The following is a 14,868-nucleotide window of genomic DNA, read 5'->3' on the forward strand; positions in this document are numbered from 1 at the left end:
AGCAGACTCCACGTCCCGAGTGACAAAAGCCCACTGCGAAGGCCAGTGGACCCAGAGAGACGGGACTTCGGGGCAGGTTATTATTACACTGCCGACCCCAAGGGGTTAATGAGTTAATGTAACGCGACGAGCACGGGGGCGTTTTATCACCTCCCCCTCCTTGTTCTGGCCCCGAGGAGCTCTGCTTTCTGCGAGGCGATCATCGTCTGCACACATTTGGTGGCAACACAGGAGTCAGCGGGAATTGACTCGGCAGGACATAGCTGCATCGACGGAGCTCAGGGGCCAAGGGAACGGCCCTCCCGGGCTTGGCTGGGGGCCCGGAGCTCAGAGGAAAGGTCACCCGCTCCCGCTGGCAGGAGGTCTGAGTCTAATAGCTGTTAAACCAAACAAACGAACGCCCACCTCCACCGCCGCCCACACAGATGTGACCGATTCTTTCCTTGAGAGAGAAGAGAAAAGCCTTCTCTTTGTCTGACATTCCGACCTCTGCAGCATGGAAACTGAAAATAATACCCGTGGAGAGAGTGCTGTCTGCTTTGCCCACTGTTCACACCCGCGGCAGCCTGTGCCACGGACACCTAGCGGGGAGAGGAAAGAGAACTCCGGACACGAGCAGAGGGGTCAGACTTCAGACGCAGGTTGTCAGAAAGTGAAGCTGACACTTGGTGAATTGACCTTTTATGAATCCATTCATCTATACCGTGCCACCTAGCCAGCCGTCCACTCATCTACCCATCCACCCACACTTCCATCAGTGCATCCACTCAAACACCTGCCCATCTAACCACCCACACGTCCTCCCTGTCATCCTCCCTTCCTTCCTTCCTTCCTTCCTTCCTTCCTTCCTTCCTCCCTTCCTCCCTTCCTTTCTTCCTCCCTCCCTTTCTTCCTCCCTCCCTCCCTTTTTTCCTCCCTCCCTCCCTTCCTTCCTCCCTCCCTCCCTTCCTTTCTCCCTTCCTTTCTTCCTCGCTTCCTTCCTCCCTCTCTCCCTCCCTCTCTCCCTTCCTCTATCCCTTCCTTCCTTCCTTCCTTCCTCCCTTCCTCCCTTCCTTTCTTCCTCCCTCCCTTCCTCCCTCCCTCCCTTCCTTTTTTCCTTCCTCCCTCCCTCCCTTCCTTCCTCCCTCCCTCCCTTCCTTTCTCCCTTCCTTTCTTCCTCGCTTCCTTCCTCCCTCCCTCCCTCCCTCTCTCCCTTCCTCTATCCCTTCCTTCCTTCCTCTCTTCCTCCCTTCCTTTCTTCCTCCCTCCCTTTCTTCCTCCCTCCCTCCCTTCCTTCTTTCCTTCCTTCCTTCCTTCCTTCCTCCCTCCCTCCCTTCCTTTCTCCCTTCCTTTCTTCCTCGCTTCCTTCCTCCCTCCCTCCCTCCCTCTCTCCCTTCCTCTATCCCTTCCTTCCTTCCTTCCTTCCTTCCTTCCTTCCTTCCATACATTTATTGAGAGCCTTCTATGTGCTCAGCACCGTGCCAGGAATTCATTGGTGAACAAGACCCACTAAGAATCTGCCCTCATGGAGTTTACAGTCCATAGGGGGTTCAGACAATAACAAAGGAAACAAAACAAATATTAGGATAACTTTTCGGGTAGGCACATTAAACCGCTATGCAGGAGACATAATTTGTGCCTCTGCTCGGGGTCAGCTCTAAGCGCACAATTGTGTTCTCATTGAATTCTCATTGCTGCCTCATAAGGTTGTTACTATTAATATTCCTGTTACAAAGAAAGGCAAGCAGAGACTGGTGAGGTGGCAAAGTCACACGGCTGGCAAGTGGCAGAGCTGGGGGTGGAGCCCAGGTGTGTCCACGGGCCACGGCAGAGCATCCGGGGCCTTCTGCCTCTGTTCGTTCTGTCCCCTGCAGACACATCAGGGCCCAGGTGCCTGGGGTCTCCCTGCACGGTCACCCTCCTGCCCCTGCCGTTGGTCTGATGACCCACGTCTCTGGGAACAGGATAAGCATGAGCCCAGCTTGTCTCTACCTGGCCTCAGGACAGCCACAACTCCTTCCGGGCTCACCTCCCTGCCTCCCAGGGTGTCACCAGCCACCAGCTTGGGCCCTCCGTGGCCATCAGCACATGGCTGGCAGCCACAGAGTCCCAGAAAAGTTCCTTGGGGACAAGTGCCCCCCCCAGGTGTCTTCAGAAGCACCCGACCAGAGTCCCGCTTCAGGTGTCCACACTGCCACAGAGTTGCTGTGTGACCCTGGGCAAGTTCTGCCTCTCTCTGGACCTCTGTTCCCCGCCTGCACTGCTGACGGGGCTCGGACACTGCTGAACTCATCCATCCAGGTGTTGTTGAGAACCTACCACGTACCGGGTTTCCTGCTAGGTCCCGGGGAGTGAGGAAGCACGGCCATCCAGTGACAAGAGAAAGGTTGCAAGGCATCACGGGAGTGGAAAACAGGCTGGCTTGACCCAGGTTAAAGGCCACGAAGGACTGACTCCCTGGGGAAGTGACATTTCAGCAGAGACTTTAAGGAGGAATGAAGATAACTAGGTCCAGACACAGAAAAGGGAATCCCAGGCAGAACAACCAGCATCTGCAAAGCTTCGATGTGGGGAAAACTCCCGAACCTGGGAAGCTGCCAGAATGGCTGGATCCTGGAGCAGGGAGAACACGGTCCAGGACAAGCCCAGGGAGGTCAGGGGCCCGGTTGTGCAGGTGCTTGGAGGCAGCATCGGGATGGGGGCTTTGAGCAGAGGGAGATGCGAGGCCATTGAGTCCCACGGGGCGCAGATATTCACGAAACAGGCTCTGTGGAGGCCTCGGTGCCAGTTTTTGGGCTGGAGGTTGTGCAGAGGGAGGTCAGGTGGGACACCGAGGTCACGAAATGAACTTGACCTACTTCGCAATATGACTGAAGTGGATTCGGTAAGAGTCATGGGTTAGGGGAACAGGACAGGGCCTCCTAGCTTTAACTGGAGCCTAGAAATCCACACAACAGGAGGGCAAGGCTCGGAACTTTGTGTGAGCAGCCCCATAATTAATTTATCCTTCCATCGTTGGTTTGAGCATTCTCTTTGCTCTGGGACCTAGCCTTCAGCTAGAGCTCAATCAACTGCAGGTAGCCAGAGAACCTGACCCGAGAAAAGGGAATTGGTCGGCTCCTGTTTTGAACAGCCCAGCCCAGGGGCATACCTTCAGGTGTGGCTTGATCCAGCGGCTTGAGTAATGTCACCAGGACTCAGTTTCTCTCTCTCCACTTCTCAGCAATCATTCCCGGGGGTCGGTTTCATGCAGATCCTTCATCAAAGCTAGTGTTGGTGGCTCTGCGCTCCATTCGTTCTGCCTTCCTCTGAGAGCATCAGAAACTCTCTTGTCCCAGGCTCTTCTCCGCACCTCAAGCCACACAACAAATTATCTGGGCCTGTGAGTGGCCAGAAAGACAGAAGGTGCTAATTGGCTTGGCTGAGGTCACGTGCTCCACGGTTGGCATCCAGGGGGTGAAGTCAATTTTCTTGAATGCCCAGGGAATGCGTGTGAGCAAAGGAGAGCCTTCTCCTGGCAAAACTAGGGCACTGTGCCATATAAAAGAGGGAGACTATAAGCTGGATGAAAAGAGCCACACGTTTTCACCACATGGAGGGGCCCGCAATCCCCCGGAAGGTGAGATCATCCCAGGCTTTCCTGGGGAGTGGAAAAGAGCTGTGTCAAGGTTGTTAAGATTTGAGACAAGGAGTGATATCATTGCCAGGGGTCAGGGCTGGGCGCCAGTCAGGAAGGCAAAGGGAAGAATCAGGCAGGGGCAGGGTCACGGGAAACTGCAGAGCTAGAGGGAGTGCAGGAAATTCCTGCACATACTGCGTTCTGAGCACGCAGATATGACATTGAGGACTCTGCATGTGTCACCCAGAGAGCTACTTACGAAGACCCGGGTTGGGGGCAGGGGTGCACCTGCTCAGTCCACCTCCCCACCTCCCCCCACAGCCCCAAGCATCAGAGTGAGGAGTCTCCTTCCATCACCTGTCAGGGTAACGGGGGGAGGGGGGCGTCTATGGGTTTCCAGCATCCTAGGTGGGGGTCTGAGAAGATCAGCGGAAGGTCTGGGTCTCCTAGGAGGGCTGTGGGCCACCAAATGCGTCTGCTCCTGAAGGAGCAAAGTCTCTTGAGTGCACACACTGTCCAGCACCTCCGGGGCAGGTGATACGGGGCCTCTGGAAGCCTGAGCGCTGCCCTCCCCGTGGTCCAGCCCTGGACTCATGAGCCGGGCACTTCCTGGACAGCAGGCGCGCTTGCAGACCTGTTTGCCGTCTGGATCCCCTCCCTTCTTAGACCACAGGTGCCCGCTCACCTAGACAGGCTCAGTTGACTGCTGTCATCCCTGTGTCATCATTCACGACTCCCCTTTCATTCTCGAGGTGCCCTGGTTTGGATGATAAATTACGGTCACTTGAGACGTTCCCTCCATTCCAAACTGCCCGCCCACTTTCTTTGTCCCAGTAGCCTCCAGGATTCTGAGAGCTCTTATTTGGTTGTTGTTGATTTATTTACTTTGAGGGAGAGAGAGTGAGCGAGCAGGGGAGGTGCAGAGAGAAGGAGAAAGAGAGAATCCCAAGCAGGCTCTGTGCTGTCAGCGCACAGCCCCATGCGGGGCTCGAACCCACGAACCGTGAGATCGTGACCTGAGCCAAAACCAAGGGTCGGATGCTTAACCAACGGAGCCCCCCAGGCGCCCCGATTCTGAGAGCTCTTGAAACCTGACTCCAAACTATTGGCAACCAAAATACACATTCCCTCCCTACCAGTACAGGAGCTTGGGGTCCTCAGACCTCCCCGGGTTGACACCCAGGCTCCGAAGGAGGGGGGGGGGCCTGCGGGTAAGAACAGGTGAAAACGATTCCTTTTAAAGAAGCAAAGAAAAGAGATTCCAATCAAAACAGTTCCAGTCCCAAGGGCTTTCCTGTCTCCACCCCCTCCACATTCCCGTCCTCCTTTGTCCCCACAATAAATCCCCTGTTTTAAGGTAACTTGCGTGGGGCTCTTTTTCCTGCAACAAAAAGACATGTACCTAAAATAGGCCAGGGCCTGGGCCTGTGGCCAAATTTGGATGAAAAACTGGGTCAGGCAGAGGAGGGAGCAGCAGGCTGGGATCTTTGAGGACTGGGGCTAGACAGCTCCCGCGGATGGGGCACTTCTGAGTGCCAGGCCCTGAGTTGCACATTCGACAATCAGGGGTGCATTTAATCCTCTGATTGTCCGAGAAGGTGGGTACCATTATCTGTAGTTTACGGAGGAGGAAACTGAGGCTCAGAGAGCCGAGATTTAGGGCTCTCATCCTAGTCGTCCGACTCCAAAGTCTGCACTTTGGGGCACAGGGCAGGCTTCCAAACTATGAGAGGTAGCTAGAGTCGCAGCCATCTGGCATTTCGATGTGCAGCCCGGCCCGGCCCAAGCTGGCGCTTCTTGGCACAAGCGTGGCTGAAGTTCTCGTCACCATGTTTTAAGTGGGTTTGAGGAATGAGAAAGAGCCACAGGCTGTCATTTCAACTTAAAGGGCTTTAAGCAAAAGGAGGAAGTTTTAGCTTGCTTCAGGCATAGCTGGATCCAGGGGCTCCCAGGACGTCCTCCCATGGGCCTGGCACTCAGTTCTCTATCTCCCTTCTTCCCTCTGTGGGTTGCGCTCTCTACGAGGCAGGAGGAATGTCCATAGGCAGCCCTAGGCCTCATTGATTTGGCTCACAATCCAAAAGGAGAAAGGGTCTCCCTCCCTCTGTCTTTCCATCTCTTCCTCCCCACTCCCTCCCTTCTTCCCCTCTCTTTTTCCTCTGCTGGTACAGGAACCCAAAGCAGCATTTAGATTGGCTCTGCTTGGATCACATGGCCAGCTCAGGACCAATCACTGTTCCGAGAGGATTTGTCCCTATCTGCTCAGCCTGGACACAGACTCTCCCCGCCCCCCCCACCCCCCGGGTGAGGCAGGTGGGAGATTGTGGTGAACAGCCTGGAGGGACCGTGGGGAGTGGGGGACACGTGTTCCCATCAAGAAAAGGATGCTTGTGGTCAAAAACAACACACCCAGCGTTCTTAGAAACATGCGGTCCTGGGATAACGAGTTTACAAGTTTTTAATATGCCTGTCCCTTCGCTTCCCTGAGTGCAGCTTTTGATCTGTACAGCCCTAGGCATCCATTAGTCTGGGGAAGATTAGACTTTATTTCAGAAAATGAAGAGAAAGACAGAGTGGACATTTGAAATTAGATGATGCACCCAGACAACAGCCTTGGGGGATTCTCCAGCCTCCTCCAGCTTTCAGCCTATTGATAACTGTGTCCGACGACAGAGAACATAGCTTTCCCGCGAGGTAGACGGTCTGGTCCATCTACCTAGGACCCCTCGACCTATGTTAAGAGAGGAGACGATGTAGATGAGCGGAAGAAACGTCAGCCCGTTTTCTGACTGCAGGGTTACGGGGGAGAAGCGGCGGCCGGCCAGACAAACCCTGTTCTCAGGATGGTTCTCCGCAGCATGCATCAGTGGGTATTATTCTGGGCTCCTTATTTCTCCCAGGCACCACGCTCTGCAAGAGCTCGTTCACTTTTTTAATATCCCTACGAAAGAAGCACTTCTATCCATCAGGACTCTTGACTGCAAGCGAGTTCTAATCAACTCGAATGTGTTTAAGGCAAACAGGGGAAGGTATTAGATGCCACAACTGGGACAGCGGGATGACTGATTTTACGTGCCAACCCGACCCCGTCACGGGGTGCCCAGATGTTTGGTCCAACGTCATTCTGAGTGTGTCTGCGAAAGTGATTGGGGGGATAAGACTAACGTCTGAATCTGTGGACTGAGTGAAGCAGATGTAGTCCCCAGCATCAGGGCCCTTACCTAATCACTTGAAGGGCCCAACAGAACAAAAAGGCTGACCCACCCACGAGTAAGAGGGAGCTGTCTGGGACAGCTGGACATCCCAGCTTCTGGCTTTGGACTTTAACTGAACCCCTGGATCTTCTTGGCTCTCAGGTCTGCCGGCTTTTGGACTGGAACTTACACCATCAGCTCTTTTGGGCTCCCTGACTGTAGATCTTGAGACTTCTCAGCCTCCATAATTGTATAAACTAATGTCTTATCGTTTCTTTCTACATCTGTAGCTATCGATCAATAGGATGCGTGTGTGTGTGTGTGTGCATGTGTGTATGTGTGTACAGCACACACACACATATCCTATTCTGTTTCTCTACAGAACTCTAATACAGACATCCAGGACAAATTCTGGGTAGGCTTCAGGTATGGCTGGATCCAGGAGTTTACACCGTGTCATGTGGTTCTGTCATCACTTGCCACGTCTCAGGCAAGATTTCTTCACCTGGTATGCAGGATGGTGGACCCTGGCGACCCTGGCTCACGTCTTTCTAGATCTAGCACTTTAAGAAAGAAAGAACACCTTCCCACGTCCATCTGACTGGCCTCGCTCGGCTCACGTGTCTTTTCCTGAACCAATCGCTGTGGCCGAGGGGATGTGCTACAATAACAGGGCACCAGGATTGGCAGAAACATGAGTAGGGGAGGAGTCCTACAAAGCAAAGTCGGGCAGACCCCAGCCACAGACCAAGTGGGCACTGTTATGGCATCCACTTGTGAGGGTACTTAAAGGACTGGCCATTTACAAGTCTAGAGCTTAACTGCCAGATTCAAACCCAGGTCTGTCCATGGCTCTAACCACTAGTCCATCCCGCCTCTCACCCCTTAGTCCCCATCATAAAGCCAAAGTCCTCCAGCACTCCATCTCTTGGTCCCCATATGCAGAGTTTGAAGTGCCCACCTTGCACCTGGCACAAAGTAGGGGTGTGGTCAGCGTGAGAACCTCCCTTGCCACTGGGTAGAGCCCTCAGTGCCTTGCCACCAAGGCAACCTTCTCAGTGTATTGCCTCAGATCTCTGTTTGGATTCTTCTTCCCATCTCAGCCACGGGGAGGGACCGAGTGACGTGCTGAGCCTGCCGGGGGGGTGGGCATCCGTCCGCGTACATCCGTCCCCACATCCTCTGCCGCATTTTCCTTCCATGTGAGAACTGCCTATTTGGGGGCCGCTCAAGAACAGGTGTTTCTTAATGACCCCAGTTGACCACGAGTATTTTTAGTCCCCTCATCTTGGTAAATTGTTGGGATTTTGTCGGTTCTCTGGGGAACAAACAAAAACATCTTCTGGCCAAGCCGCGTGCGAGATGCCAGCAGCGGGTTGGCATAATGATGAGGCATAGTGATCTGTTGCTGCATAACAAATCGCCCCAGAACTTGGCAGCTTCGAAGGATAAACATTGCTGATCTCACAGCTTCTGCCGTTCTGGAATTCACGAGCACCTGAGCCCGATGGTTCTAACTCAGGGCCTCTCAGGAAGTTGCCAGTCAGGATGCCAGCACGATGCCAGAGGGCTTGACCGGGGCTGGGGGTGCTGCTTCCAGAAGGCTCCCGCACACAGCTCCTGGCTGCAGTCCCCAGGTCCTCGCCACGTGGCTCCCTCCAGAAGGCTGCTGGAGTGTCCTGACAACACGGCGGCTGGCTTCCCCAGGGCGGTGATCCTCACGAGGGCAAGGAGGGAATCCCAGTGTCCTTGGAGGTTACACCCCATCACTTCCATTTTGTTCAGCTCGTTGGAAGGAAGCCAAGAAGCCCAGCCCACACTGAGGGCTCCACCTTTTCAAAGGAGGATCAAAGCATCTTTTTCACCAGCGTAGTCCGCCTCGTAGAACACAACACTGGCCCTGGCTCTTTCCCCTCCCTGTATCCCCACTCTTACCAAGTGACCTTGCAGTTCCTTCTGCCAAGGGATGGAGTGGCCTTCCCCACCCCTCGATGTTGAACCTGGTCCTGCGGCCGCGTTCAATGGAATGAGGTGGAATCGACGCACGCTGGTTCCCAGCCTGGGTCCCAAGAGGCTTTGACTGTCTCTGGTTGCCTTCTTGCCCCCCTGCCCTTGCCAGAGAGGGACACGTCCAGCCAGCCTGCCGACCCCGGGAGAGGATGAGATGCACGGAACAGAACACAGTTGCCCCACGGAGCCCAGCCTGGCTCAGCCAACACACGGCAGACGTGTGAGCTCGATAAACACTTGTCGTTCTATGGCACCGAGATTCTTTTTTAGACTGCACCGTGTTTAAATGTTATTTGTCTTTCCATAAAGTGACACCATTTCCCGAGGACGCAATACAATTTTGCACAGTATCTTCCAGCGACAGGAACTACAGCTGTCTCTGCTTGTGCTCTGGGTGGGTTTGTTTTGCAGTAGCTGAGCCGCAGCCCAGGGCTCTTCACCTGGTGACAGTCCCCGCGGTGCTCCTTGATGAGGCCCTTGGTCTTGAACCCCAGGGCAGGCTGTAGGAACGGCAGGAGGCGGCTGGGGAGAAGCAAGGGCACCGGAGGCTGCCAGCCCCCGTGCTGGGCTTTGCAATGATGGGAAATGAAGCTTGAGGGGTCCCCGCAGGAGGGTGGGGAGCATGCGGAAGGGTTTTGCTTTACAATGACTTTGCTGGAGCAGAGGGCTCAGGGCAGATGCCAACATTTCCATTATAAACCCAGTTGCCCTTTTGTGGCTGAATCTGCAAAGAAGGGACTTTGGTGGCCCAAGATTTTGTGGTCATTTGTTGTACAGCATGACAGTGGCTTGAGGCAGGTATGCAGGCTTGGGGATCAGCCAGTCCTGGCTCCCCATGTCAGCTCTACCACGCACCAGGCCTGTGGCCTTGGGCAAATCCCTTCACTTCTCTGAGCCTCAGTGATCTCATCTATAAAATGGGATGATAACATGACCTCTCTCAGAGGTTTCGTGATAATCAAGATCTTGCCTCTCAAGTGCCTAACGCGGTGTCTAACTGTTGTGATTATTATTAGTAAAATACTTTGGGCCTATTGTCCCAACACTGATGTGCGGCCAAGGGCAGGGTTGCAAACTCGAGCTCAAGCACCTGCTGTAACTCCCTAGTTCCAAGTTCGCCTGAGCGATCTCGAGGCTTCTCTTCTCCTCTCATGGCCACTGGCCACTCACCCTCACTCTTACCCAACAGCCAGCACAAGTGGACCTGCTGCACATCTTGGACCCAGAGCTCCAGCCCTGCACATCCGGTGCGCCTCCCTCCACCCCAGACCACCTCTTTGTGCTGGCCCAGCTCCTGTGTGACAGTGCGACAGTCCCCCCCTGGGCCATACACTGGTTAGAGGCACAGGGCCTAGAATCAAACGCTCTGAAGTCTGGCTTTACCACTTGCCAGCTGGGTGACCTTGGGAACGGACTAGACCCCTCTGTGCTTCTGCTTCCTCCTTTGCAAAGTGGGGATCAGGTAGCCGTGGGATCTACCCTCACCCAGTAGCTGTGGATTTCATTCTAAGACACATGAAAAGCAATATCCCTACACCTGGCATATTTTAAGTGCAGATAATAATAGTTAGCTCCTATTCTTATCCACACAGATAGCTTTTGCAGCCGTGGATTTGCTGGATCTGCCCTGCAGTGCCTTGCGGTGCTGATACTGGGAGCAAATGTGAAAGGGCCCCCATGGGTCGGGGCATAAAGTGGAGAACCCCCACTTCCCCTTTGACACCCTCTTATCAGCTTTACATGTTGGGATGCCTTATGCTAGATTATCCAGGAGACAGCTTCTTTGCTGTGAAAAAGAAAAAAAGAAAAAAAATTGGAAATCATTGGATCAGATCGTCTTGCAGAGCGATCCTGGCTTTATGTTTGGGGATTTCATTGCAAGGGGCTGAGGCAGGGCTGAGCAGCAAGGCACGAGAGGCCCCTGCCTTGCAGCCGCCCAGTGACTTCGGGGGTCGAGGCAAAGCCACTGTCCCGCTCTAAGACACGGCCCAGTGCCTGCTCCGCTCTGCCGCCTCGAGCACCGCCCCCCCCTCGCTAATGGTCCTCCGCCTCTAGACCTCACCATGCTCTGTTTCCTTTTGTGTATTTTAAACCCCTTTTCTTGGCTCCCAGCCCCAGGCCGCTGGAGGAAAACAACTTTGGGCAGGGGGAATGCCTTGAAATGTACAGACACAAGGCCAACCTAATCAACTCTATGAACTGAACGCCCTGCGTGGGCGTCCTGGCAGGGGGCAGTGTGGGGGTGGGGGCTTTCTATCCCCCCACCTTCCTTTTTGATCTTTTATTAAGAGCTTGTTTTGATTCTGTGGTTGCTATGCGACCGGAGCATTTGGTGGTTGTTTCTAAGAGGCCTCGTGGAAGGCTGTTTGTATCAGTTGCGCCCTGGAGGCAAGAACTTAGCAGGAGGCCAGGCTTCAGGTTGGGGGGGGGGGTGGGTGGCGGTGGCGGTATAGAGGTCTGCTGGAAGAGGCAGGCTGGCCCTGGAGGTCTGTGACAACAGCCACGGGGACCCAACGCGGGGACGTTGCCCAGAGAGAGTCCCCTGACACCGACAGGCTGCGTGATCTGTCGAAAACCTCTCCACCTCTCTGAGTCCCAGTCTCCTTATCTGTCCAACAAGAACATGTACCCATACAACCCCCCTAAACCGGAGGTAAGGGAAGTAAGAGGGGAAAAAATGAACTCTTTGCAGAGGGTCTATTCTATGGCGCCATCATCTCCTGAAATCGTTGCAAAGCCCCATCTTGCAGATGCAGAAGGTGAGAAGGAAGGAAGTATACGGACTTGTCCGAAGTCACACAGCCTGGGAGAGGGGCCGTTACATAATTCCCTTCACATTTTTCTCATGCTCAATTTATAACAACATAACAGTCATATCAAACACTTGCATAGGACGGCTTCGGTCTAAGTGCTGCACCTACATTAACATCATCGGTCCTTCCAGTAACCTTGGAAGATAGGTATTATTATTCTTTTTTGGGGTAGGTATTATTATTTTTTTTTTAATTTATTTTTGAAAGAGAGAAAGAGTGCGAGTGGGGGAGGAACAGAGAGAGAGGGAGACACAGAATCCGAAGCAGGCTCCAGGCTCTGAGCTGTCAGCACAGAGCCGGATGCGGGGGGCGGGGGGAGGGGCCTCGAACTCGTGAACCGTGAGATCATGACCTGAGCCAAAATCAAGAGTCAGACGTTTAACCGGCTGAGCCACCCAGGCACCCCAAGGAATTGGATTCTCATTTTTACGAATGAGAAATCAGGGTTCCTTACGCACCTTCCTGGGTTACCCAGCCCAGACGTCAAGAGAGCTGGGATTTGAGTCTAGTAAACCCCATTACAGTATTTTCTCTCTTTAAAAAAAAAAAAAAAAAATTAACATTTATTTTTGAGAGGGAAAGTGCATGCACTCCCAAGCATGAATGGCGGAGAGGCAGAGAGAGGGAGAGAGAGAATTCCAAGCAGGCTTCACCCTGTGAGCACAGAGCCTGATGCAGAGCTCCACCTCGCGAACCCTGAGATCATGACCTGAGCACCTACACGGTGATCAAGAAGTGTCTGCTTAACCGACTGAGCCACCCAGGCACCCCACGCTGTTCTCTCAACACCAGCAGGCCTGGGGCCACTCAAGCAGAGGTTAGATAAAGTATTCCGTGAACGCATGCATGGGTGTCACTGCATTGTGGTTTATGGCAATACATGACATCAATGCCTGACAGTCTGGGACAAGATTCGTAACTTGCATTACGTCTATGCAATAAAACACTCCACACCAGTTATAAGGTGAAGGATCTGAATCTGCTACATGTTGCAGCATGGTGGATATAAACATATAGTAGGAGGGGGAAGAAAAAGAAAAGAAAGATACAAGTGGAACCGCAAAGGGGATGGCTGGGGGGAGGGGCACAGCACCATACCTGGAACATTTTCCTTTTCATGAAAGATGTCTGAAAAAAGAACAGAACTGATGTGCTTTGAAAAGGAGGAAGAACCGGACCCCATGGAGCTCTCGAAGTAGACGGCAGGGCTCCCCGGTACCCCTTCCAAGGAGTTGGTGCACCGAAGTCCCACCCCATTCCTTAGCACATTCCCCACCCAACAGAACAAGCTGTGGGTCTCTGTCATTCAGACAAAACAGCTGCTGCCTCCCCCCACTCCACACACTAGCCAGAGGGAGTGTTCTCCAGCGCTAATCAGATGGCATGACTCCCTTGCTCCGAACCATCCCATGGCTCCCCAGTGCCCTGCGGATCAAGCCCCCACATCTTTCTGTGGTCACCATGTACCTCCATGTTCCCAGTGCCGGTACCTGGCCAGCCTTGCCTCTCGCTGCTCTTCCTCGTGCAGAAGCCCCAGTTCAGCCCTGCAGAACCACCTACGGTTACCCTTCTGCTAACACAGTTTTTCTCACCTGGATAATTTTGCTTTTGTGACCCCTTTGTTCTGGAAAGCGTTCCGCCGGCCGCCAGCCTTGTTCATCTGATGCCAAACCAGAGGCCTCACCCAGGGGCGCAAAGCTGCCTGGGGAGAGTCTGAAGTCCTGTGCCCAAAAGTTGGAGGATGGGCCCTTCCCCACGCCCCCTGCCTGACTTCCTGCAGTCTGTTTGCTGGTTAACAACTTGCATAGAAAATTGAGGGTAAAATTCAGCTCTTTTCATTCAAAACCAAATGCAGCCCCTCCCCCCCCCAAACAGTGGAACAAGACCAAAGGACAAAATGACACTGTCCTCTCCTTTAGCCCACAGATGTCCCTCTGGCTGGGCACAGGGGCACCTGTTCCATGTGTGCTGTCCGCCCTGCCAAGCCCTCCCTGATCCCCTCTCTCCAAGGCTTCAAGCCCAAAGACCACAGGCAGCAAATGTACCCCCAGTTCCATTCTATTTCCTCTTTCCAGAACTAAGGGAAGGAAGCAAGAATTGTGTGTGCACACGCACAGGTGCACAGGGGAAAAAAAAATGGAAAAGAGCTCTCCTACTTGTGACTCCATAGCCTCTTTTAATGGAGTTGCTATATATCAACCACGTAAAAAGTATCTCTAATATACTGGCGCATATTAAATGCATGTATATTTATGTGTGTCAGGTACCCAAGTTTTGCTGTTTGCCCAGTACCAAAGCCTTTGCCTCCGGGCCTCAGTTTTCCTGTCTGTGAGATGAGAGGCCTGGCGCCCCCTCCCACCCTAGCAGTTTATCTTGAGTCGTCTCGTGCAGGAGGCAGAGGCCAAGGCCTACCTTGTACAGTCTGTCTTAACTGCTCCCCTCCCAGTCTGCAACCCCGCCTGAAGTCCCACCGTTTGTGAGCCCACTTGCCTCCCTCTTTGAGAATGTGTACCCCCAGGAGGCTATCCCACATCCCCTAGAGCAGCCTGGGGCAATTATGCCCCCAGGAAATATTTGGCAAAGGCTGGAGCCCCTGCTGGTTGTCACAACTTGACCTGCTGCTGACATCTAGCGGATAGAGTTCAGAGACGCTGCTGAACGTCGCGGGATGCACAGGACAGACCCCGGGGCTGATGGGGAGCCCCAAACCTCAGCAGCCTTGCCCTAGAGTGAAGGCATTTATTGGACACTGTTCTTTATAGTCTCTCGACGGAGCCAACTGAAACGTCCTGGTGGCACCGAGACAGGAGGAGAACTGAAAGTTTAAAAGAGAGGAGTGAGGTTTGTTTTGTAGCAGCGAGGCACCCGGCTCTGGGCCCCGCGCTTCTGAGGCCACATCTCCTGCTGAATAAGCCTCATACGCCCTGTTTTCAGATGAGAACACTGAGGCTCAGTTGCGTCAGGCACACAGCCATGAAGAGTCAGGAGTCACATCTCACCGTGTAACAGATCCCGGGGTCTGTGCTCCAGAAGGGACTACTGGGGGAGGGGCACCATTTCAAGGAGGAGGAAGCATTTCCGAAGGAGGGGGGTGGGGTGGGATGGGCACAAGTCAACAGAGCAAGACAAGTTTTTCATCCTGGCGCCTGACCGTCATTAGACTGACCGAATTTTCCATGGCCTTTTGCTTGGACATGACTGATTCTAAGGAGATTGTCCTCTTGGTAGGTCCCTGATCTCGGGTGTGACTATT

This window comes from Panthera tigris, chromosome D3 (assembly GCF_018350195.1).
Source record: "Panthera tigris isolate Pti1 chromosome D3, P.tigris_Pti1_mat1.1, whole genome shotgun sequence".
NCBI classification, from domain to species: domain Eukaryota; kingdom Metazoa; phylum Chordata; class Mammalia; order Carnivora; family Felidae; genus Panthera; species Panthera tigris.